This window comes from Bos taurus, chromosome 16, assembly GCF_002263795.3.
Source record: "Bos taurus isolate L1 Dominette 01449 registration number 42190680 breed Hereford chromosome 16, ARS-UCD2.0, whole genome shotgun sequence".
In the NCBI taxonomy this organism is placed as follows: domain Eukaryota; kingdom Metazoa; phylum Chordata; class Mammalia; order Artiodactyla; family Bovidae; genus Bos; species Bos taurus.
In genome coordinates this window covers 78,111,776-78,137,071 of record NC_037343.1, presented here as the reverse complement: position 1 = coordinate 78,137,071, position 25,296 = coordinate 78,111,776, and positions in this window count along the sequence as shown.

The window sequence follows — 25,296 nt, the reverse complement described above, 5'->3', positions numbered from 1 at the left end:
TCCTGCCCCCAATCCCTCCCAGCATCAGAGTCTTTTCCAATGAGTCAGCTCTTTGCATGAGGTGGCCAAAGTATTGGAGTTTCAGCTTTAGCATCAGTCCTTCCAATGAACACCCAGGACTGATCTCCTTTAGAATGGACTGGTTGGATTTCCTTGCAGTCCAAGGGACTCTCAAGAGTCTTTTCCAACACCACAGTTCAAAAGCATCAATTCTTCAGTGCTCAGCTTTCTTCACAGTCCAACTCTCACATCCATACATGACCACTGGAAAAACCATAGCCTTGACTAGATGGACCTTTGCTGGCAAAGTAATGTCTCTGCTTTTGAATATGCTATCTAGGTTGGTCATAACTTTCCTTCCAAGGAGTAAGCGTCTTTTAATTTCATGGCTGCAGTCACCATCTGCAGTGATTTTGGAGCCCCCAAAAATAAAGTCTGACACTGTTTCCCCATCTATTTCCCATGAAGTGATGGGACCAGATGCCATGATCTTTGTCTTCTGAATGTTGAGCTTTAAGCCAACTTTTTCACTCTCCTCTTTCACTTTCATCAAGAGGCTTTTTAGTTCCTCTTCACTTTCTGCCATAAGGGTGGTGTCATCTGCATATCTGAGTTTATTGATATTTCTCCCGGCAATCTTGATTCCAGCTTGTGCTTCTTCCAGCCCAGCATTTCTCATGATGTACTCTGCATATAAGTTAAATAAGCAAGGTGACAATATACAGCTTTGACGTTATTCTTTTCCTATTTGGAACCAGTCTGTTGTTCCATGTCCAGTTCTAACTGTTGCTTCCTGACCTGCATATAGGTATCTCTAGAGGCAGGTCAGGTGGTCTGGTATTCCCATCTCTTTCAGAATTTTCCACAGTTTATTGTGATCCACACAGTCAAAGGCTTAGGCATAGTCAATAAAGCAGAAGTAGATGTTTTTCTGGAGCTCTCTTGCTTTTTCAATGATCCAGCGGATGTAAACAGAGACATTACTTTGCCAACAAAAGTCCATCTAGTCAAAGCTATGGTTTTTCCAGTATTCATACATGGATGTCAGAGTTGGACTATAAAGAAAGCTGAGCACTGAAGAATTGATGCTTATGAACTGTGGTGTTGGAGAAAACTCTTGAGAGTCCCTTGGACTGCAAGGAGATTCATCCAGTCCATCCTATAGGAGATCAGTCCTGGGTGTTCATTGGAAGGACTGATGCTGAAGCTAAAACTCCAATACTTTGGCCACCTGATGTGAAGAACTGACTCATTTGAAAAGACCCTGATTCTGGGAGAGATTGAAGGCAGGAGGAGAAGGGGATGGCAGAGGATGAGATGGTTAGATGGCATCATGGACTCAATGGACATGAGTTTGAGTAAACTCTGAGAGTTGGTGATGGACAGGGAAGCCTGGCGTGCTGCAGTCCCTGGGGTTGCAAAGATTTGGACACAACTAAGTGACTGAACTGAACTGAACTGAAGTTCTGGAGGAGGACCTGTATCAATCACTCAGTCACCTCCAACTCTTTTCAACCACATGGACTGTAGTCCACCAGGCTTCTCTGCCTGTGGAATTTCCGAGGAAGAGTACTGGAGTGGGCTGCCATTTCCTTTTCCAGGGGATCTTCTTGACTCAGAGATTGAACTCATGTCTGCTTCTCCATAAGGGAAGGTGGGACTGATCTTTAAGGGTGTTGCAAGCAAAAAATAAAACCAAGTGTTTTATTTTCTGGGGAAAAATGCAGATTGGTGCGGACAGGATATCTGTCAGGGAGTTTTGTCATGATAAATGAAAAGAGGCCTTTCTTAGCTATTAATTTTTTTCTTTTCCTTTTATTTTTGATTGCAACAGTATTGTGTTTCTGCCATATATCTACGTGATTCAGCCATAAGTGTACATATGTCCCTTCCCTCTTGAACCTCCCTCCCACCTCCCACCCCATCCCACCCCTCTAGGTGTCACAGAGAATGAGGGTTGAGCTCCCTGAGTCACACAGCAAATCCCCACTGGCATCTGTTTTCCATATGGTAGAGTATAAGTTTCCATGCTACTTGCTCATTCGTCCCTCCGTCTCCTTCCCGTACTGTGTCCAGTCTGTTCTCTGTGCCTGCGTCTCTACTGATGCCCTGAAAATAGGTTCATCATGGCCAATATTAAATTGTACCATATTTCTAGATTCCATATATATGCATTAATACATGATATTTGTTTTTCTCTTTCTGACTTACTTCACTCAGCTATTAATTTCAAAGTCGGGTTCTGTGAGTTCATTGTTAGTGTAATAAAAAGAGGACTAAGTCGCAACTACGCTGGAAACTCATCACTGTTTTTAGTGACTTTTCTGTATTCTAGACTCTGCTTGATTTTCAAATTCATAATATATTTGCTATTTATAACAGCTATTAGCATGGCCAATATTAAATTGTAGTACTTCCCCTCTGAAGAAGAGGAAAATTAAGTTTAGAGATGGTAGGTCATTTTTCCAAGATCACAGTATTCTAAATGGTAGAATTTTTATTTGAGAAATGAGAACGTTGTGTCTGAATAAAGAGTTTTATTTTTTTTAATTTTCTTTGAAAGTTAGTAAGCCACACATAAGTACTAAGATCTATTTTCCTTCATAGCTCACAAGTTTATACTAATTATGTGGAAATATTTGATAAAATAGTCACTTGATAATATATAACTGTTAAATGCAAATGATTACAAGTTATCTCAATTTATTAGTTATTAAACTCTTTATAGATTGTAACTATTTATTTAAATGGTTTAATGAACTTCATTTCTGAGTTGGTTCTCTGGTGGTTCAGACAGTAAAGAATCTGCCTGCAATGCGGGAGACCCAAGTTCCATCCCTGGGTGGGGAAGATCCCCTGAAGAAGGAAATGGCAACCCACTCCAGTATTCTTGTCTGGAGAATCCCACGGACAGAGGAGCCTGGTGGGTTACAGTCCATGGGGTGGCAAAGAGTCAGACACAATTGAGCAACTTCGCTTTCACTTTTCTGAGTTGAATGTGACAAATGTTTCATATTCCATGCCAAGGTTCTTGGCTGCAAATGGAAGAAGCGAGTGCCGTTTATGGGAAGTGGTAAAGGGGAAAACATTGACCTGATTTAGAGTCATTCACAGCACCGATGGGCAGGCAAGAGAACACATTATAGAAAACTGTAGTACAAATACCTGAGTCAAGGCAGCCGAGAACTCAGCAGGGGTTACGGCTGGCCTCTCGCTGCCTTGTGTGTGCACGCTAAGCTGTTTCCGTTGTGTTTGACTGTGCAACGCTATGAGACTATGCTGCTGCTGCTGCTGCTGCTGAGTCGCTTCAGTCGTGTCCGACTCTGTGCGACCCCATAGACGGCAGCCAACCAGGCTCCCCCGTCCCTGGGATTCTCCAGGCAGGAACACTGGAATGGGTTGCCATTTCCTTCTCCAATGCAGGAAAGTGAAAAGCGAAAGTGAAGTTGCTCAGTAGCCCACCAGGATCCTGTATCCACGGGATTCTCAAGGCAAGAGTATTGACGTGGGTTGCCATGCCCTCCTCCAGGGAATCTTCCGAACTCACAGATTGAATCTGTGTCTCTTGGGTCTCCTGTGGGTTCTTTACCACTAGCGCCACCTATTACTCCTAATTGTCTCATGAGAACATCCACCTGACTCTTCATCTGTACAGCCCTTCCTTAAGATCTAGAGCCTCCTCCCCAAACCTGTCCTTCAATTGACAGAGAATAAATAGAATCGTCTCCTTCTGTTTGGCTCCTGGGGTGGGAGTTAGGACCCTGCCTCAGCCCCGTTTGAAGATCCCTATCAACACAGGGAGTGTTTGCATGTTGGTTGCCCACATCACGAAAATTTGGTAATACAGTTGTATATTGAGGCCTTTTCTAAGAAATAACTAAGTTGCACAGCAATTTCAGTGAGTAGCTTGGAGTAACATAGCTTAGTGGAGAGGAAAGTCTAACATCTGTCTTGCCCTTTTTAGCAGGTCACCATGTTTATCCATAACATTATGAAACACAGTAGACATAATTCATACCTATTAACAGTGCCTGGCATGGTACATGTAGTTTAAATGTCCCTCTATTTTTTTTCCCTTGCTTGTTTTGAGTGCTGACTTAAGAAATGAAAGTTTTCTCATGCATTTGCTTTGAAGATTATTGTTATTATACTTTTAATGATTGAAATTAACATATGTGAATTTGTCACCTTGCATTCAGAGCCAGCATAAGCTTGCTTAGTTGCTAAGTCGTGTTCAACTCTTTGCAACCGCATGGCCTGTAGCCTGCCAGGCTCCTGTGTCCATGGGGATTCTCCAAGTAATAAAACTGGAGTGGGTTACCATTCCCTCCTCCAGGGAGTCTTCCTAACCCTGGGATAGAACTCGGGTCGTCCATATTGCGGGTGGATTCTTTACCATCTGAGCCACCAGGGAAGTCCAAGAACACTGGAGTGGGTACCCCATTCCTTCTCCAGGCACTCTTCCTGACCCAGGAATCAAACCAGGGTCTCCTGCATTGCAGACGGGTTCTTTACCAGCTGAGGTACCAGGGAAGCCCAACATAAGCTCAGGGCAGTGAATAAAACAGGATCCCTAGGAGAACTTGGATTAAATCCACTGTTTTAGGCATTAGAGCAGATAGCTGATTTCCAGCTTTGCCTGTGAAGCAAAAATGCTACATTTTTCAGTTTGAAAAACACGAGGCATGCGGTAATCCCAGAAAGCTGAAAATTGGGTAGATTCTGCAGTTTTTCCTGTTCTATCCAATGCAAAATAATCGTTTTGTCATAGTGTTGCTCTCTTTTGCACAAAAAGAGCTTTAAAACCCCTCAAAAACTGGATCTGTGCACTTATGAACAAGACCTCAGGGAGCCCTCTTACCGTCTTCCCCACACCTGAAGTTACAAGGGCACGTTGGGCTGTCTGCAACCAGGAAGCGATCCCTCACCAGAAGCTGGCCTGCTGCCACCCTGACGGTGAACATCAGCCTCCAGAACCGTGAGTGAGACATTTCTGTTGTTCTGTCATTGCTGCCTGATCTAAGACAAGAAGCCATTTATTTTTTTTTTTTCTTTCTTTGTTTTTGCATCGGTATCTACTTGCTGCAACGTCATTTAGTTGAAAGATTATTTTTTTCCCACTTAATTGTCATGGAATTTTGTTATAAACCATAAACCATTTTGGAGTTCTCTGTTGTTTCATGAGTTTATCTAGTTTTATGCATATTCTGTCTTAATGACGGTTGCTTTATAGTAAGTCTTCCTAGCGAATAGTGGAAGGACTCTGGGTTCATCCGTCTTCTTCAAAATTGTCTTGACTATTCCAGGCAAGTCTGTATAATTTTAGAATCAGCTTATTAATTTCCAAGAAAAAAGTCCTACTGAGGTTTGTAGTGGGCTGAGTGGTGGCCTGAAAACACATGTCCACCTTCAAATTCTTGTAATCTGCAAGTGTTATTTGGAGAAAGGATCTTTGCACGGTGATTAAGGATCTTAGATAAGAAGATTGTCCTGGATTATGACAGTGGCCTGAATCTAATTGTAAATATCCTTCTAGGGGACTTCTCTGGAGGTCCAGTGGTTAAGACTCCATCTTCCAATGCAGGGGGCAAGGATTCGCTCTCTGGTGGGGGAGTTAAGATCCCACTTCTGCAGTGCAGCCAAATAAATCAATAAAGAGAAAGCTTAAAAAAATATCCTTCTAAGAGGTGGGAAGGGGTGATTGGAGACACACGCAGGGAAGAAGGCCACGTGAAGACATAGTCAGAGGTTGGAGTGAGGCAGCCACAAGCCAAAGAATGCCAGGAGATGCTGGCATCACAGAAGCTGGAAGAGAAGAGAAGCAGGTCGTCCTCCGAGCCTCTGGAGGGAGGCTTGCCACACTGCCAGCTGGGTTTCAGGCTTCCAGCCTCCGATGTGTGTGAAATATACAATTCTATTTCAAGCCACCCACTCAGTTGTTCTTTGTTACCACAGCCATAGAAAGGAGTATAGGATTTTAACTGAGATCACATTATTTGTATCCAATTTAGGAAAACTTGACATTTCAACTGTATTAAGTTTTATGATCGACAAGCATAGTGTACCTATTTAGTTTTTCTTACATTTTTCTCAGTGATATTTTTTGGTATTTAGTCAAAAAGTATATACATGAATGCTAAGTCACTTCAGTCGTGGCTGACTCTTTGAGACCTCAGGGACTGTAGCCCACAAGGCTCCTCTCTCTGTGGAATTCTCCAGGGAAGAATACTGGAGGGGGTTGCCATTTCCTCCTCCAGGGGATCTTCCCAACCCAGGGATCGACCCTGTGTCTCGTATGCATTCTCTATTTGCAGACGGGTTCCTTACCACCAGTAGAACCTGGGAAGCCACAGAAACTTGTGTATATGCTGTATACTTGTGTACGTAGTTTTAAACTTAAACTTGTGTATATGCTGTTTACCTGTGTATAGAGTTTTAAATTTTACTAATTTCCAATCTTATCATTGCTGTTTCCTTCCTTTACCTTTCTTTGATGTATGTTTTCCAGTTTTTTGAAATGCTGTCTTGGTGATTGATTTCAGTCTTCCTTTTCTATATATGCATATGTGTCTGTAAATCACCTTCTAAGCACTGTTTAAACTGCATCCCACAAACTGATCTGCTTGTGTTCTTGATCATTCATTTTCTAAGTTTTATTTTGATATTTTCATTACTCATTGTTATTTAGAAATGTGCCGCTTAATATTGTCATGTGGGAATTTTCTATTTATAGTTTCATTCAATGTTTATGTCTTTTTAAAAGATTTTGTTGATGTCTAATTTAATTTCTGTTATCATAACATACTTTATTTGCTTTAGTTTGATGATGAGTGAGGGCAGTGTATCTATTTATTCTGTATCTACCTAGTATTTCAAAATGTATTCATATTTATGTCCTAGCACTAATTTGATCTATTATTTTGAATGTTCCACGATGTACCATCAAACAATATCTACTCTTCAACTCTTGTGAGGTTCTGTAAATATCAGTTAAGTCCACTTGTGTAGTAAGGTTGTTTAAATAGTCTATATTCTTAGTGACCTTTTACTAGTTTTCTCTCTTCTGTTGTTTAAATTAAAATTTTATTTTTGTGGCTTAAAATATGTATCCTTGACTTCTTACAATCTCCCTTAAATTAGAATATTTACCACTTTTTGAATGATTTAAAAATAGTAAAAGTATTAGATTTACCATATTCCCCTTACCCATTGACACTTTTGGATATTATTGACAAACGTTTTATTTCCTCTTATGTTACAAGCTCACAAGGCAGAATTATCAGTCTTGCTTTGGAAGTCAGAGTTACTTGTATTTCTCCACGAGTTTACCTTTTCTAGTCCTCCCCCTTTCTTTTGGGACTTTCTTTTCCTGTCTATTATAATTTCAGCCTAAAGGAACTCCACTGGTAATTCTTATGTGCAAGTCAACCGGCACGTAATTTTTAGCTCTTTTTTGGGGGGTGGGGTATCTGAACATGAGTTTGTATTGCCTCAGTTTTTGAAGAATCTGTATTGAGGGATTAGAATCATGAAGTTGCAGACTTTCACCCCTTTAGGCGCTTAGCAGACGTAGTTTTATTGCCCTTCTTCTATATTTGTTGCTTATCTTCAAAAATTAGTCATCAGATAAAAAGTCACATTTTTTAAAAAAGTCATGTGTCATCTATCTCCATCTGCTTTTAAGGTTTTGTCTTCGGTTCTGGTTTTCAGCATTTGAATTTTGAGGGGCTTAAGTATTTTGTTTTCCAGTTTTCATTATGGGCTTTTCTGAGCGACCCTAATCTGTGGGTCAATATGTTTTCATTACTTTAGGAAAACTTGGAGCCATTGTCTCCTCAAATAGTTAGCACCAGTCTCCTCCTCCTCTTTTTCTCTGTGCTCACTTTGCGTATTCTCCATTTATGAATCGTCTCATGTCTTGTAACTTTTTATTCGAGAAAAGACATTGTTATAATCACAGAGGCTTCAGATAGTAGTGAGTTTATGATTTGTCCCTATTTCTGAGATTAGATGCATTAGGACGATGAGTTTAGAGTTGTCCAGTCTCTCTCCTCAGCTGCGAAAGACCATGGGAGATTTAGTCATGCTCTGTAGAAATGTGAGCAAAATGCTTTTCTCTCATCTCAAATTCCTTATATGTATGTTTATTGCAGATTATTATGTGGAATTAAATGAGCTAATGTATTGAAACCATTTAGTAGTGTTTGACGTATAGTGAATTCTCAAAAAAATGTGAACTTTTACTTGCTGATTGTATAGATACTATTCTTTCTATCTTGCGTGATTCTAGTGAGTATCCCTTCCTGGAGATTTAGTGAGCTGCAAATCACTTGCTTCTGCTGGCACACACAGGAGTAGTTATGCTGACTATCAGGATGACTGTGCCATGGATGATGTCAGCTGGAGGGGTTGTCCAGAGCTGGGCCCCTGCTGGGGCTGACTGTGTTTTCCCAAGGTGGTGGCAATGGCATCTCCTATCGCTCACACTTTTCTTCCAACCTGACTTTGGCTCTCCTCCCGACGAGGAGACTTCTGTGGCTTATTTTATGAAATATGTTTTGTTTTTTAAACTGGAGGACAGTTGCTTCACAGTGTTGTCTGTTTCTGCTGTACAGCAAAGTGAACGTCACAGTTGCACACACACCCCCTCCTTTTTGGATTTCCTTCCCATTTAGGTCACCACAGAGCACACGGCACTGAGTAGAGGGCCTTTACAGTATGCTCTTGTTAGTCATCTGTGTTATACATAAAATCAATAATGGACATGCGTCAATCCCAATGTCCCAATTCATCCCACCCTCTCTCCCCCTGAATGATCCAGCAGTTCATTCTATACATCTGTGTCTCTCCTTCTGCTTTGTAAATTGGACCATCTACGCCATTTTTCTAGGTTTCACATGTATGCACAAATATATATTTGTTTTTCTCTTTCTGACTTATTTCACTCTGTATGACAGTCTCTAGGTCTATCCACATCTCTGCAAATGACACAGTTTTGCACCTCTTGATGGCTGAGTAATATCCCATTGTACATAAGCACCACATCTTCCTTATCCATTCATCTGTTGATGGCTTGTGCTTTCTGCAGCTATATCGTCACACGTTCTTAAACTTCCATTTATTTACTGGAGGACTGACCCTTAAACCTTCATGTACATATAAACGATCTGACTGCCCTAAGGTTCCCAGGCTAAGAAATTCAAATAGTTGAACCTGAGGGGTCACTTGGAGAGTTTCTGAGACCACATGCAGAGAGAAATGCTCCTCCAGCCCCAGCTTCCCTCCAGCTGTCGTTCCAGCTGCTGGCTGACTAAGCCCATGAGACGCCCTGAGCCAAAACCACACCTTCAAGTTCTTTCCAAGTTCCTGATCCACAGACACTGTGAGACACAATGAAACGAGTGTGGTAGTCGGACGCTTGATCCTTGAAAGGAAAGTTATGACCAACCTAGACAGCGTATTGAAAAGCAGAGACATTACTTTGCCAGCAAATGTCCATCTAGTCAAAGCCATGGTTTTTCCAGTAGTCACGTATGGACGTGAGAGTTGGACTGTGAAGAAAGCTGAGCGCCAAAGAATTGATGCTTTTGGACTGTGGTGTTGGAGAAGACTCTTGAGAGTTCCTTGGACTGCAAGGAGATCCAACCAATCCATCCTAAAGGAAATCAGTTCTGAATATTCATTGGAAGGACTGATGCTGAAGCTGAAACTCCAATACTTTGACCACCTAAAGCAAAGAACTGACTCATTGGAAAAGATCCTGATGCTGGGAAAGATTGAAGTCAGGAGGAGAAGGGGACGACAGAGGATGAGATGGTTGGATGGCATCACCGACTCAATGGACATGAGTTTGAGTAAACCTCGGGAGTTGGTGATGGACCAGGAAGCCTGGTGTGCTGCAGTCCATGGGGTTGCAAACAGTTGGACATGACTGAGCAACTGAACTGAACTGAATGGTAATCTGATTGTCAAAAGTAACTAGGCTAACTTGTGAACTTCCACTAAACCACTCAACCAATGCTATCTAAATTGGAAGTGGTTTTTCTCTTAATACAGAAAGAAGAGACTCAAGAATTTTTATGTTACTTATAGTCATCTCTGCAACAGAGCATGAGGTTCCCACCTGACCTGCTAAGTATATCTGTACCATGGTAATAGAATGTCTGCTTTTTACTTAGGCCAGAGTCTAATGTATATGTGATTTCCCAAAGCGGGAATACATAAGCTGAGTAATTTGTGTCTCACAAATATTAGGTCCCATGGACAATCCAAGGAGTTTCAGAATCTCCAAAAAGGTGCTAATTCTCCCACCTGTTCTTGGAAACTCTTTGGCTCAGCAACTAAAAGGGAAGTCGAGGTCTGCATGCTGCCTGTTCCAAAAACTCTTTCTCTGGGCTTGTGGTGTAACCACTGTGATTTGTGAACATCCAAGAAATGCTCTCTGGTTTTCTGGCTGGTCTTACGGAGCCCCTTCTGTCTGTCCACAGACTTGTGTCTTGGTTTTCAAATGCATCTCAGACTCTCCGCCTGAGAAGGAAGTGAGATAGAAGTGCACACACATCCGGAACATTTCACAGGTGCTGCTTCTTCCTCAGGCTACACTTGTAGTTCAGTCCTTTGCTTTAACGTCAACCTTCCAGCCGTGATATTTTTTTCCACTTCTGTTACTTCTTTTATTGGAGTGCAGTTGACTTACAGTGTTGTGTTGATGTCTGCCATACAGCAAAGGGATTCAGTTAGCTATACATTCTTTTTAAAATATTCTTTTCCCGAAGTTTTTTGATTAAATGTTGATTTCTCCATTTATTTCTTGTGGGTGTTCACTCCATCACAGAGACCTGTGTTTTTGCCTTCCAAATGGTCCTTTGGCCTTCGTTTTCCCTCCTTAGGGTCACTTACACTGTCCTTATCTATGCCTAGCACATAAATATAAGAACCAGTGTGCGTTTTACAGAAAGGGGAGTCATTACTAGCACTGGCTGCATTCTACTGTGTCAAGTGTATTTACAAACAACTCTGAAATGCGTGAAAAATCAGAGTCTGTGTCAGCTCATCGAGTTGTGAATTCTTTCTGTATTGTTAACTGAACCGTGTGATGAGGGAACATGATAGCTACTCGCTCCCCCCGCCCCTCTCCAGCTAGTTTGTTGGAGATGATCACATAGTTAGTGAGATTTTATTGTTTGGGGAGGTTTGACTAAAATTATTGTTCAGCTCAGGCAAATAGAGAAATAAAATAGACAGTTCATTGTAATTATGTACCCAGAGCTTGGACATGAAAAGAAATAATGAAATCAGAAAAAGAAACTTTAAAAATTTTCCGTCTGTTCTTGAAAATATCTACAGCGTCATTATTTACAAAGTTGCCTATGGTAATAGGATGTAAGTTATTCCTTCAACATTTTTATTTTCAGTATTTTCTAAAGTGTTTATTTGCTCAATATTATTTTACTGGATGATTAATATGACTAACTTCATTTACAGAAAATTAAAGTTAGCATAATAGGAATTTCAGAGTAAAGAGACAAAACAGTTTTTGAACCTCAAAAGTATTAAATATACCTCAAAGGCACAACAGAAATCCTGTGGCAGAAAAGTCTCAGATTTCACAAAGAGGTGGCATGCATTTAATGCTGGAATGTTCATTATGGAATCAATTATGCATGATTTTTATTTATAATATACACAAGAACTCTTTTCCTGTGAATAATGGGACCTGAGACTAAGACCTCTTAAGTGTACACCAGTCAAATTCCTGCAAATACGAGGGGTTTTGTTCGGTCAGAGACCGGTCTGTCAGGTTTTGCCATAAAGTCTGCTCAAGACATACAGCTAACAAAGGAATTTTTCACTTGTAAATAATGGGCCAAATACAGCCCCCCATGAGCCTCTTCCACTTGCGTCTTCTTGAGACTGTTCATTCTGTTTCCTTTTTTCCATGGTTGGATTTGTTGGCATATAAAACAGCAGAGTTTCAAACATTCTTTGTGATGGGTAATCCTATTAGTTTGGGAAAATGATTTTCCTGAAATTTGGAAAACAGGACAATTTGCTTCACGCCACTTTCCGCAGAGGCCATTCTTTGATCACAGGGCACTTTTAATTGCCATAAAATAAGAAAAGCTCTGTGCCTTTTTTTCCCCCAAGCATCCCTTTATTCTAACTTGGAAGCCTAATTAGTTCAGATTGTATTAAAATGCTTTGTTTTCGCTGCTTTTGTCAGAGAAGAGTGAGAACATGATGCCTGTCCTGGTGGGTCACAGGCTGAAGAGGTCTGACCCGGGAATCGAATGTCTGACCTGGCCTGACCCTCACCTCTACTTAAAATCAAGTCTTTACTTTTATTTAAAAACAGAGGTATACTTTCCATGTATCTTTTTCCCTCCTTGTCCCAGCTGCTAAGGCGTACCCATGGCTATTCATCTGAGAACTTGGGGTGGGAAAGGACACTTTCCAGTCTTCTCACTTTGGGGAATGCAGTCTGGGTTTGATTTACTCATGTTTACTTAGGAAAATGAAAACAAAAACAAAACTCCACTATGCTGTCTACGAATTCTATATAGGAAGAAAGCAACCCTCCCCCCAAAAGTCCAGAATTAGATCAAGTGTGGGCTTTCTCGCCACTGAACATGAAACTTAAACTCTTAAATCCTTAGATTGAATTAAAATTGATTTCTGATGAGACAAAACGTTTGGAAGACATATTAAAAAATTACAGTTGGTGGAACCTTGAAAGCACTGCCAGTTTTTTGCTGGGCGCATAGGAGGCTGGGTGAACTCAGCTAATAATAATACTATTGGTCACTTTATGGAGGTGTGCTCGTGCTTCAGAGGAAGTGATCAACACCCTCAATTTTACCCTTGCTTTGATTGTGTGACTCCGTGGTTCCTTTTTCTCTGTTTGTATGTTTGTTACAGTAAATTTAATTTATGACTGTGTAGGGCGATATATTGGAGAAGGCAATGGCACCCCACTCCAGCACTCTTGCCTGGAAAATCCCATGGATGGAGGAGCCTGGTGGGCTGCAGTCCATGGGGTCACTAAGAGTCAGACACGACTGAGCAACTCCACTTTCAATTTTCACTTTCCACTTTCATGTATTGGAGAAGGAAATGGCACCCACTCCAGTGTTCTGGCCTGGAGAATCCCGGGGACAGCGGAGCCTGGTGGGCCACCGTCTATGGGGTCGCACAGAGTTGGACATGACTGAAGCGACTTAGCAGCAGCAGCAGCAGCAGGGTGATGTATTGTCCTGGTCATATCCTGTTATCGCTCATGGGGAGAATCCCTGTGGAGTTACTCTGTGAGACTCAACGGCAGACTCTTCTACTATACATCTTTCCTTTTTAGAGGAATCGGGGGTGGGGGAGTTTAGCTAATCCAGTGCATCCCAAATTATAATGTACAGAGCTTTTATTCTCTCATTTAGGCATGTGGTATAACTCTGTAGACTTGATACATAACCTCAGGGGCTTCTTTTGACCCTAAATTCAATCATGTACCTTTAAAAATAAAAACTCTTTGGTGCCTGAATTCCCCTCTTCCCCATCTGCCATGATCATCACTAGTTCAGCTTAAGAACAGAGCAAAGTTTTATTGCAGCTGTCAGATCTCGACAATTGTGATATTTAGTGCAGCAGCCAAATGTCAGCCTTAGTGGAGCATGGCTTTAATTTTCTGAGCAAAGCACATTGTTGTACTGACACGTTCCAGTTCAAGTGTAGCAGACACAGTCAAGGTTAAGTTGTTTGTGGAGCAAACATACCTCTTCAGCCTGAGATAGTTTGGCCATGTTGATTTAATCACAAACAGAAGAGAGAAACCTAACTAAAGCTTGAAGATGAAAGTGAATGATGAAAAATGTCTCAGAACAAAGGCTGCCTCTGTTTCTCAGTTGGCCAGTGTCAGTCAGTCAGTTCAGTCACTCAGTTGTGTCTGATTCTTTGCGACCCCATGAATCGCAGCACGCCAGGCCTCCCCGTCCATCACCAACTCCCGGAGTTCATTCAAACTCATGTCCATCGAGTCAGTGATGCCATCCAGCCATCTCATCTTCTGTTGTCCCCTTCTCCTCCTGCCCCCAATCCCTCTCAGCATCAGAGTCTTTTCCAATGAGTCAGCTCTTCACATGAGGTGTCCAAAGTATTGGAGCTTCAGCTTTAGCATCAGTCCTTCCAAAGAACACCCAGGACTGATCTCCTTTAGGATGGACTGATTGGATCTCCTTGCAGTCCAAGGGACTCTCAGGAGTCTTCTCCAACACCACAGTTCAAAAGCATCAGTTCTTCGGCGCTCAGCTTTTTTCACAGTCTAATTCTCACATCCATACATGACTACTGGAAAAAGTATAGACTTGACTAGACGGACCTTTGTTGGCAAAGTAATGTCTCTGTTTTTGAATATGCTATCTAGGTTGGTCATAACTTTCCTTCCAAGGAGTAAGCGTCTTTTAATTTCATGGCTGCAATCACCATCTGCAGTGATTTTGGAGCCCAGAAAAATAAAGTCTGACACTGTTTCCACTGTTTCCCCATCAATTTCCCATGAAGTGATGGGGCCAGATGCCATGATCTTAGTTATCTGAATGTTGAGCTTTAAGCCAACTTTTTAGGTGACTACAAGTCAAAATTCAAATACAAAATTATGTCTAGGGGCACATCCTTTGATTCAGAATTATTGAAATGCTTCGAAATTGAGAGGGTTCTCCAACTGGTGAAGTATATAAGCTCTGAGCCATGTACAGAGCAATTTAAAATTATTCAAGCTCTTCAAATTTTCCAGAGTGCTTCAATTTGTAAGTTATTAGGGTTTCAGTAATATATAATGTATATACATTTGAAGCTGGTGAAAATGCTCTTTAAAAAAAAAAAAAAAGCCCTTTACTTGTTCAGACATCTGGGCATGTGCGGACACAGGAATAGATTGATGTAGATTATCCAAGTGCATCGATTTGTAAGTGGTTCCAGGAGCCGCCTTGATCACTCAGCACATGTTCAAATCCTTCAAACTGCCCCATTCAAAGCATGGGAGGGAAAGAGGAAGCCATGTCTTCACCTAGGGGCAAGGGGGCAATGGTCTAGGAATTCAAACGTTTCTCAAAACTGTCTTATGAGATTCTTGGAGCCATGACTTGGAAGGTGACAAAGAATGAGGTTCATCTAAGCTTTGGGTTCATCTGAGCTTTGGGTCAGCGCCTTCCTCGAGCTCATTCGCACACTGCTGTCTGGGAGCTGCATGCAGGAACCCTGGTCACCTCACTCTCCTCGAACGGCCCATGCAGTCCCCTGTGGATGTCTCTTTGGCCCATTTTCTCTCGCTGGTACTTCAAGGATAAAGAGAGATTGCATCTTGCATGCCACATCACTTCACTTCTTGGTGGAGCCCTGAAGAACAACGTTAAGAAGGGCTCAGAGGCCACGTGAGGTCTCGGCCATCGACCAGGGTCCTCACTGATGCTGTCGCCCTGGAGGATGGAGGAGAGGCATTTGTCACCAGGCAGAGGTTTCCTGTTCTTGTCCAGTACATGTCCTATGCTTCCTCTTCAGGTTACAATCTCAAGTTTCCCAAATGTATTTAATGAATCTTTTTTAGTGTTACAGTCTTTGATCCTCATTGACATTTTTACTGCTTTAAATTTTTAATTATTGAAATCATAATCAAAACTTTAAAAGATGTTGTGTTCTGTGTGATGCAAGACAAGATGGTGGTCATTTAGTTTCTGTTTCAGCAGAGTGTCCTGTTAACTATGCTCGTAGAGAACATCCGCACGTTGGTCTTCCAGATCTCTCCTGTCTGCTCCTCTTAGCTGTGTGACCTTGGGGCAGTCCCTTCATCCCTCTGGATCCTGTTGGCTTTATTTGTTAAGTGAAAAACCAGATAAGCTGTGCTCAGAACCCCTAGCAATCGAAAATGTGATCCTTGACGCTCGCTGCTCAGGTACAGAGATGTCAGATGGAATCAACCCCAGATCCCTGTGTGGTGGGCAGGTTCTCCAGCTGAGTGGTGGAATTTCCAAGCTGCTGTCCCCAGTCTCGGCAGGTGTACAACCGGCCACATGCTGGGTTTCAGAGGCTGAAGAGGAGCTTTCTGTTCTTTTCTAAATGAACGTGGTCCACCCACGGATGCTGGTCATTCCTTTGTGTGCGTTAGTTGTTCAGTTGTGTCCAACTCTTTGCAACCCCACGGACTGTAGCCCAGCAGGCTCCTCTGTCCACAGGATTGTCCCAGCAAGAATACTGGAGTGGGGTGCCATTGCCTCCTCCAGGGGATCTTCCCAACCCAGGGATCAAACCTGCATCTCTTGTGTCTCCTGCATTGGCAGGCATTCTTTTACTGCTGAGCCATCCGGGAAACCTGTATTATACTTTACCTCATAATAAATCTCGTGAGCCATTTTCCTAATTAAGATGTTGGCTAAATATACTCTAATCATAGTCCTTGGCTTCAAGAATTGGACATAAACCCATAAGATGTAAATTGCAAAGACAAAAATATGTGCTTACATTCTGTAAACTTAGAATCAAAAGGAGTGATTATGCCTGCTGACTGGATGCGGTGTGCAGTGCCCGGGGATAGTAAATGTCCACTGTGCCAACAGGACCGAAGGGGCAACTTCCCAGAATTTACAGAAGCTTAAAGCCTGACCTCAGGTATAAACCAGTGATTCTCATACTTTGAGATTCCCTGGTTCACACGATTGAAAAACAAGAAGAACTGTGCAACTGAAAGTGTCAACTTCTATTTTGTCAATAACAAATTTTTTTTCTTTTCTTTTTTTGAGGGATAATTGTTTTACAGAATTTTGTTGTTTTCTGTCAAACCTCAACACGAATCAGCCATAGGTAATTGTAAAAAGCAAAGAAATCAAAGAAAAAGTACTACCCTCTCTGGTTATCATTATTTACTAAAAGAAGAAATAAATTTAATATCCCCAAAGAGAAATAGTGGACATATTCTCAGAACAAAGAGTCATCTTTTAAATTTAATATATTTAAAACCTTATGAAAACCTCACTAGTTTTCACTGTGTCCATTGGAAGTTTATAAATTACTTAGATCAAAGATGGTGACTTGGGACCCTGATAATTACTAGTGATAACTCAGGCCAGCACTCAAAAAGGAAAATATTTTGATACGTTATTTTTGTAACTTATTTATCTTTGTGTGCTGTATTAGTTTATTGCTTGACACATACATTTGGCACTTGATGAATGCTTGCTTCAGAAGTGAATGAATGAATCAGTTGATCGATTGATCGATCAGTTATTGAAAACTTGGGCAAGAGCAATAGCAGAGGCTCTGAGGGTTTTCCCAGGAGCTCTTTTTGGTGGACCTAGAGCTTTTTGGAGAAGACTCTTGAGAGTCCCTTGGACTGCAAGGAGATCCAACCAGTCCATTCTGAAGGAGATCAGCCCTGGGATTTCTTTGAATGATGCTGAAGCTGAAACTCCAGTACTTTGGCCACCTCATGCGAAGAGTTGACTCATTGGAAAAGACTCTGATGCTGGGATGGACTGGGGGCAGGAGGACTTGCTGTGATTCATGGGGTCGCAAAGAGTCGGACACGACTGAGCGACTGAACTGAACTGAGAGCTTTTTACATCAGCGCTGATTACATCTGAAGGACTGGGAAGCCGGGCTTCTAAGAGAGACTGTTCTGAAGAGAAGCCTCCATCAGCCATGGGTGTCCCGGGATGAAAGACCTCATATCTTGAGGCCTAGGGTGGGGAGTTGGTCTTCCCAGAACTAGAAAAACACAGTGAAATTGTGAAAGCTCACGCATCTCTAATAGTACTAAAGTCACTGTTCATAGTAATCAAGAAAATGAAAGCAATAACTTAGAAAATTAAAATGTTTAAGTTAATAAAAGTGTGATTTTAATTTTCAAATTGATTTTTTTTTCCAGTTTCGGGTGTTCCCCCCTCCATACACAAACCATCCGCATCGACTTCAGTGGTGTTTGACAGCCACCCTTTTCAACACGGCCTTGTGTGTACACCGCACACTGTGAGTCTGGAGGAGGACCACAGGGTCTCTTTTTGCCCCCGTGCAAAGAGCACTTTCTAAGTGCTCTTCTCCATCTTTCCTGCTTCCTTCAGAGCCGAGGAGGGTTCAGGTGGGAGGGAATGTCTCCATTTTCACTAATAACTAACTCAATTAACAAATGTAGATATTTCGATACTCTCTTGAGATGATCAAGATACATTCTGGAGATGAACTCAGGTTTGAAAGAAGACTTTTTTTTTTTTTTTATCGAGCAAGTTTAAACCTGGTCCCATCATCTCATTATCATATCACACTCTGTTGTAGGTGTTCAGTTCCTCTGCTGCTGCTGCTAAGTCGCTTCAGTCGTGTCCGACTCTGTGCAGCCCCGTAGACGGCAACCCATCAGGCTCCACCGTCCCTGGGATTCTCCAGGCAAGAACACTGGAGTGGGTTGCCATTTCCTTCTCCAATGCATGGAAGTGAAAAGTGAAAGTGAAGTCGCTCAGTCGTGTCTGACTCTTAGCGACCCCATGGACTGCAGCCTACCAGGCTCCTCCATCCATGGGATTTTCCAGGCAACAGTACTGGAGTGGGGTGCCGTTGCCTTCTCCAGTTTAATTCCTCAGTCGTGTCCAATTCTTTGCGACTCCATGAACTATAGCACACCAGACTTCCCTTCCTTCACCATCTCCCTGAGCTTGCTCAAACTCATGTCCATTGAGTCAGTGATGCCATGCAACCATCTTATTCTCTGTCTCCCCCTTCTCCTCCTACCCTCAATCTTTCCCAGCATCAGGGTCTTTTCCAATGAGTTGGCTCTTTGCATCTGGTGGCCAAAGTATTGGAGCTTCAGTTTTAGCATCAGAGTTTCTCCAACATCACAGTTTAAAAGCATACTCTCTGATATAGACTGTAAATTGATAGTTTTATAAATCTAATATCTCTGTGAACAATATTATTTGTATGATTTGGACAAAAGTAGTAATTTTATAAATTATTACAGTAAAACACAGTTTCTTTTGGTAATACTGCCTATTTTATTTTATTTATTTTGTTTTATTAATGAAGCTGAGGTTTCAGAAGACGGAAATGACCCAGCACCTTCTTGAAATGTGAGAAACATCACCTTTACTGCTCCAGATCTTCGTTGATTTCTTTTCTGTACTTTATCTGGGTAATCTTGATAGGAGGGCTGGGGGGCAGATAACAGGATAAAAGAGACATCCATGATGCGGGTTGACCTTGAGAAAAGAAACAAACCTTTAGTCCGGATATCGTTTTGCCTCAGGAGGACCAGAGAATCTGCAATGCCACTCATTATCCTCTCCTTGTCTGTCATGACTTTTGGGTTACCTCAAGGTTGGAGCTATATGACGGACGTCTGATTTGCTATGTAAAAAAAGAGGATGAATCAGTTCCCATAGAACAGACATAGTCAAGATTTATCTTTTTATACATTTTTCTCATGTAGTGTCATTGAGATATTTTAATATAGTGACCATTGTAAGCATGAGGACTAGAAAAATTGTTTTCTTGCATCTCTCCCAGTAATGCCCTATAAGTAGGGTTTTAAAGGCACTCTCCTCCTTTTAGAATTTATTATGAGATATTTACCCACCAATTTAGCAAGATGATTTATGCTTCTATTGAAATATGAGCATCTTGGGGAAAAAAAAACAAAACAAATGTAGCTAGGAAATACAGGAAGCAATGCGGACCATCTCACTCTAAGGCAGTGTCTTCACTTCTGCTCTGCTGACATTTTGGACCGAGACTTCTCTGCTGGGGGCTGGGAGACGCAGTGCTATGCACTGGTCTCTGCCCACCAGTTGGCCTCTACTGGCCCCAGATGAAACTAACCCCAGGGCTCTCCAGATGTTGCCGGTTGTCCTTGCTAATCTAAGGCAACGGTAATTCACATTTACAAGATTAATGTTCAGAGAAGTCGGTGGACCCGTGAGACTCGCAAGCCTGTATCTTTCCCCCGTTCTCGCCTTAGGGAGCTGTGCGTCCATCACTTGCTACTCTTGGGCTGGCACTTCCACTCCGCCTTAAATTTCCTGTTTCTCTCATTTTCAGCAATCCTCCACATGGTCACCAAACTAACATTCCTACTATATCACTTTGATAATTGCAGTCCTACTTAGACTCATTTAATGTCTCCTAGTTTATCGAATAAAATCCAAAGCTCTTAAACCTCATATTGAAGAGCCTCCAGATTTGGGCCTCAGTTCACCTTTTTAGCCGTCCCTCTTTACCTACCAAAATTTTATCTGCACCTTTAAATTCTTAAAATGTTCTGATCGGTTTATTCCAATGATTTATCTCCTTTTCACTCTCTCTCTCCATCTTACTCTCTCTCTGTCTGCCTCTATGTTGATCTTACCCATATCTGGACACGGTGAATGTTCTAGATCTTTAGTGCTATTTTTGTTGCTGTTCATTTAGTGAATTTTTCACCTGTTTATATCCTTGCCTCATTGTTGGTACAATGAGATTTTAATCTTTGAGTTCGTAAAAACACAATCAATAGAAGTCAATCCACTGTCCAGGTATGAAGCTGGAATCAGGATATATTTGACCCTAATAAACAGATAACAAGTTAATGCAAGGCTTTTTATTTTAAAAAATAAAGATCATGGAGGGGTGCTATTCTTACAAGGCCTATGTTCCCAAGTTGATTTACTGTTATTTAGAGTATATTTGATCTCACACTTAGAGAATGAACTCAGGGTTGCCAGGAGGAAAGGATGGGGGAAGGGATAGTTAGGCAGCTTGGGATGGACATGTACAGACTACTTTATTTAAAATGGGTCACCAACAGACCTAGTGAAAGTGCAGGGAACTCTGCTCAGTGTTGTGTGGCAGCCTGGATGGGAGTGTCATTTGAGGGGGAAGGGATACATGTAAATGTATGACTGAGTTGCTCTGCGGCCCACCTGAAACTATCATAACATTGTTAATCTGCTACAGTGAAAGTCGCTCGGTCGTTCTGACTCTTTGCAACCCCACAGACTCCACAGTCCATGGAATTCTCCAGGCCAGAATACTGGAATGGGTAGCCTTTCCTTTCTTCAAGGGGTCTTCCCAATCCAGGGATCGAACCCAGGTCTCCCACATTGTAGGCAGATTATTAACCAGCTGAGCCACCAGGGAATACCCCAATATAAAATAGAAAGCCTAAAAATAAATAAAAATATTTGATCCTTTCTGTGACAAGGAAAGCTATGTGCCTATGAGCTGAGTACTCAGGGCATGCAAGAACCTGAGCTCCTAACGACCCCTCTTTGGGTGATTTGCTGGTGGAGACAAACGAATATCAGACTCAATCATCTACAAGATGTGAGTGAGGATTCCGAAGCATAATCATGAAACACAAGTTAAGGTTACTACTCAGCCATAAAAGGAATGAAATAATGCCATCTGCAGCACCATGGATGGACCTAGAAATTCTCATTCTAAGTGAAGTAAGTTGAAGACAATGTCACATGATACCACTTACACACGGAATAAAAAAAATGATACAAATGAACCTATTTACAAAACAGAAATAAACTCGCAGACTTAGAAAACAAACTTATGGTTCCTAAAGAGGAAAGAAGGGAAGGGATAAATTAGGCATTTGGGATTAACATACACACACTACTCTATGTAAAATAGATAACCAATAAGGACCTAAGGTATAGCACAGAGAGCTATACTCAGTATCTTGTAATAACCTACAACGGAAAAGAATCTAAAAAAGAATATATATATACACACACATATACATATATATACATATACACACACACACACGTGCATATATGTCTGAATCACTTTGCTATGGGCTTCCCTGGTGGCTCAATCAGTAAAGAATCTGCCTGCTGCAATATGGGAGACCTGGGTTTGATTCCTGGTTTGGAAAGATCCCCTGGAGGAGGTCATGGCAACCCACTCCAGTGCTCTTGCCTGGAGAATTCCCGTGGACAGAGGAGCCTGGTGGGCTGCAGTCCATGGGGTTGCAAAGAGTTGGACACGACTGAGTGACTAAGCACATGTATACATGTATACAGTTGAAACTAACACAGCATTGTAAATCAACTACATTTTAACAAAAAGTTTAAAAACACAGAATTCAGGAACTTCTGTCACAGCTTCTTTTGTTTACTTCGTAATGAGCCTTAGATGACTTGCAGTGTCATCAGTGAAATAAGTGGCCCATTTAAAGACTTCCAAAACCCATTTGGCTTTCCAGCCAATCCCAATAGAATGTTCAAGTGACTCTTAGGGTGTTAAAATTCTCACACACACACACACACACACACACACTTCTGTTACTGGCCACCACTTGTGGAAGTTCATTCCTTTCCCTGACTCTTATGTAATATTTTATTTTGACTAGAACAAGACTTTAATTATACTTTCTGAAGGAAGTGTGATCCATTTCCTAGCAAACACAAAGGCAGATAGATTAAAGCATTTATTTATAACTGTCAAGTAGCTGAGAAGTGGTGTAATTGCTTAGACAACTCTCTGGGGCAGGAGAGGAGTATAGGGAAATAGACTTCGAAAGAAGGCAAATTAGACCTTCCAGTTGAGCAGGTGAAGAGCATGGAGGAACAGAGAGAGGTTACTAAAGGAGAGGGGAAAAGCGGAGGCTTCAGATCCATCTGAAGATGTATTTCTAAATAACTGAACAGCTTATTTAGTGGATTGAAGCCAGTGCTGTCAGAGGTGGGGAAAAGAAACTTTTTTATCTTTCTGTGGAATTAAACTTTCACTTTTTTAAAAACAAAAAAAATACATTTAAACCACTAGTTTTACAAACGTAAGTGATTTAGTGGTTTGTCATAATGATAGTCTGCCGTGGATATCTGCTGAGTGTTCTCCCCGTCGATGAAGGACTCTTGGGAATAAAGAGCATGCAGCTTGGGCATGTGGACAAAGAACTGAGAAAGGAGACAAGACCTGCGGCTCTGAGATGCTGGATCTAAATACAGAGGCTTTTAAAGTTGTATTTTCCTGGAGAACATTTGCCTTAGAATGTTGTGTTAGTTTCTACTGTTCAGCAGAATGAATCGGCCATTAATATACATATATCCCCTCCCTTTTGGACTTCCTTCCAACTCAAGTCATTACAGAGCATTAAGCTGAGTTCCCTGTGCTACACAGAAGGTTTTCTCATTAGATATCTGTTTTTGCATAGTATCGGTCTATGAGATTTTAAGGTCTCCCTTAATACAGCATGTATCATGAGGGAGCAAGGTTCAGACTAATTCTAGAGGAATTATTTGAGGCAAAATTACACTCTACGAATCCCCAGTCTCCTGTGTATTTAAATAAAAATGTTGGGGGGGGGGTGTAGTCGATTTACAATGTTGTGTTAGTTTCAGGTGTATAGCAAAGTGAATCCATTACCTATCTATCTATCTATTCTCTGCAATGGCTACATGGGAAAAGAATCTAAAAAGAATGGATGTATATGTGTATATATACACATATGTATAAAAGAGTGACTGTGTGTATATCCATATCCATATGTGCACGGACATATCCATTCTTTTTTAGATTCTTTTCCTATACAGCCATTGAAGAATACTGAGTAGAGTTCCCTGTGCTGTGCAGTAGGTTCTTATTAGTTTTTATTTGATGTGCAGCAGTATACATAAGTCAGTAAACTGGAAGATTGGGATTTACACATTGTGTATATTTATACGTGAGTAACCAGAGCAAGGATCAGAAACAGTGTTGAGTGAAAATGTCGCACAGGGTCATCTTTTACTGAAGAACTGCCTGGGTGGCTGGGAAACTAGTGTAAAGTCTGTTTAACTCAGTGAGCATGGTCAGGTAGATGAGCTAACTTTGTGTACCAATGAACTTCAAGCCACTGTAATTGGAGTGAAATCACTTCATTTTCCCCCATAAATTATAACCTGAGTCTCTGCTCAGTTTTGTGGAGCTTAACATGATCAGTTTTCTCATTCCAGAGCAAGAGAAACAGAAGAAAAAGCATATTTTGCTGAGCTGCAGAGCAAGAGCAAGTGTGATCAGGGAAGAGATTGTCAGTTCAGTTCATTGCTGTGTCTTTAGTGCCTAGATCACTGCCTGGCACACAGCAGGTTTGCAGTAAATGTTAATACCAGATGAGTCATGGAATCCAAACTTAATAATTTTCATTTAGCAAGTATGAATGAAATTATGTTGGTTTTTCACATGCCCTCCCTTAAAGTTGACCAACTACAATGGAATTTGATTGTTTTACTGCAGTAATTATTCTCCATGGATACCACTTGCCAGGAAATACAAAGAACAAAGACAGCAGATAAACAGTTTAGAAGTTCAGCCTCCAGGTGGGGAATTGAAATATCTCAGGACCAGATATTCTTGCCAACAAGCCCCCTTAGTGTGAAATGGCCCTACCTGGTCTAATCAATCTACTTAGAAATATGCGCTGAAGAACTAACTAAACTATTATTTATTTATTTATTTTTTACTAACAACAGAAAGAAATGTGCATTTAATTTGTAGTAGAGTGAAAAATAGAAAAGTATGCAATAAAATGGTTTGTTTTTCTTTATTCGTAAGATCTTTTAATTATGGGGTTAATGGCTAGCTTAAAAGCCTAAGAAATACCCACAGTGAAATAAGAAGCAATGAAAAACCAGGCCTGGAGAAACTGAACCCAACACGCTTCTAAGCGACACTTCGTTGGCAGTTGGTTAAGAGGATTTTTCCACCAAGTCTGTCTATAGTAAGGTGATGGCTCTTACAAATAGCCTAGATTATAGGGCTTCAAAAATCTGTTTCATGTGATTTTTATATGAGGGTTTTAATTAAATATATTCAGGGAACTTAGAAAGATCTTGAGCCAGACACCAAAGTCAGAAAATATGTCTATTTTTTTCCCAGTGACTTTGAAAGAATTAGTTATGGTAGACAGTTTAGGGTAAGGAGACTTACTATTTATTTATTAATTTTTTTTAAGGAAATGGTTTGCTCACAGTAAGAACTCCCACTAAACCAAAATGAAAGGCTTATTCACAATGGCCAAAAATAGTGATTATATCTCAGGCAAAATGACACAGACCAGGTCTTTTTATCCAGACCAGAGCAAGCGGTTATTATTTTTTTTTTATATAATGGCTTCAGTCAATAATCACATGTCTTCACTGCAAGTTGCACTTCAACAGGATAGAGCACTTCAAAACTATGCTCAGGGGCCATGGAGGTGATTATTACCTGCTCCAAACCTGGGAAAATAGAGACGCAGACAAGTTGTATGACTTGCCATAAACTCCATTGCCCAGGAAACGCAGAAATAGTCATTTT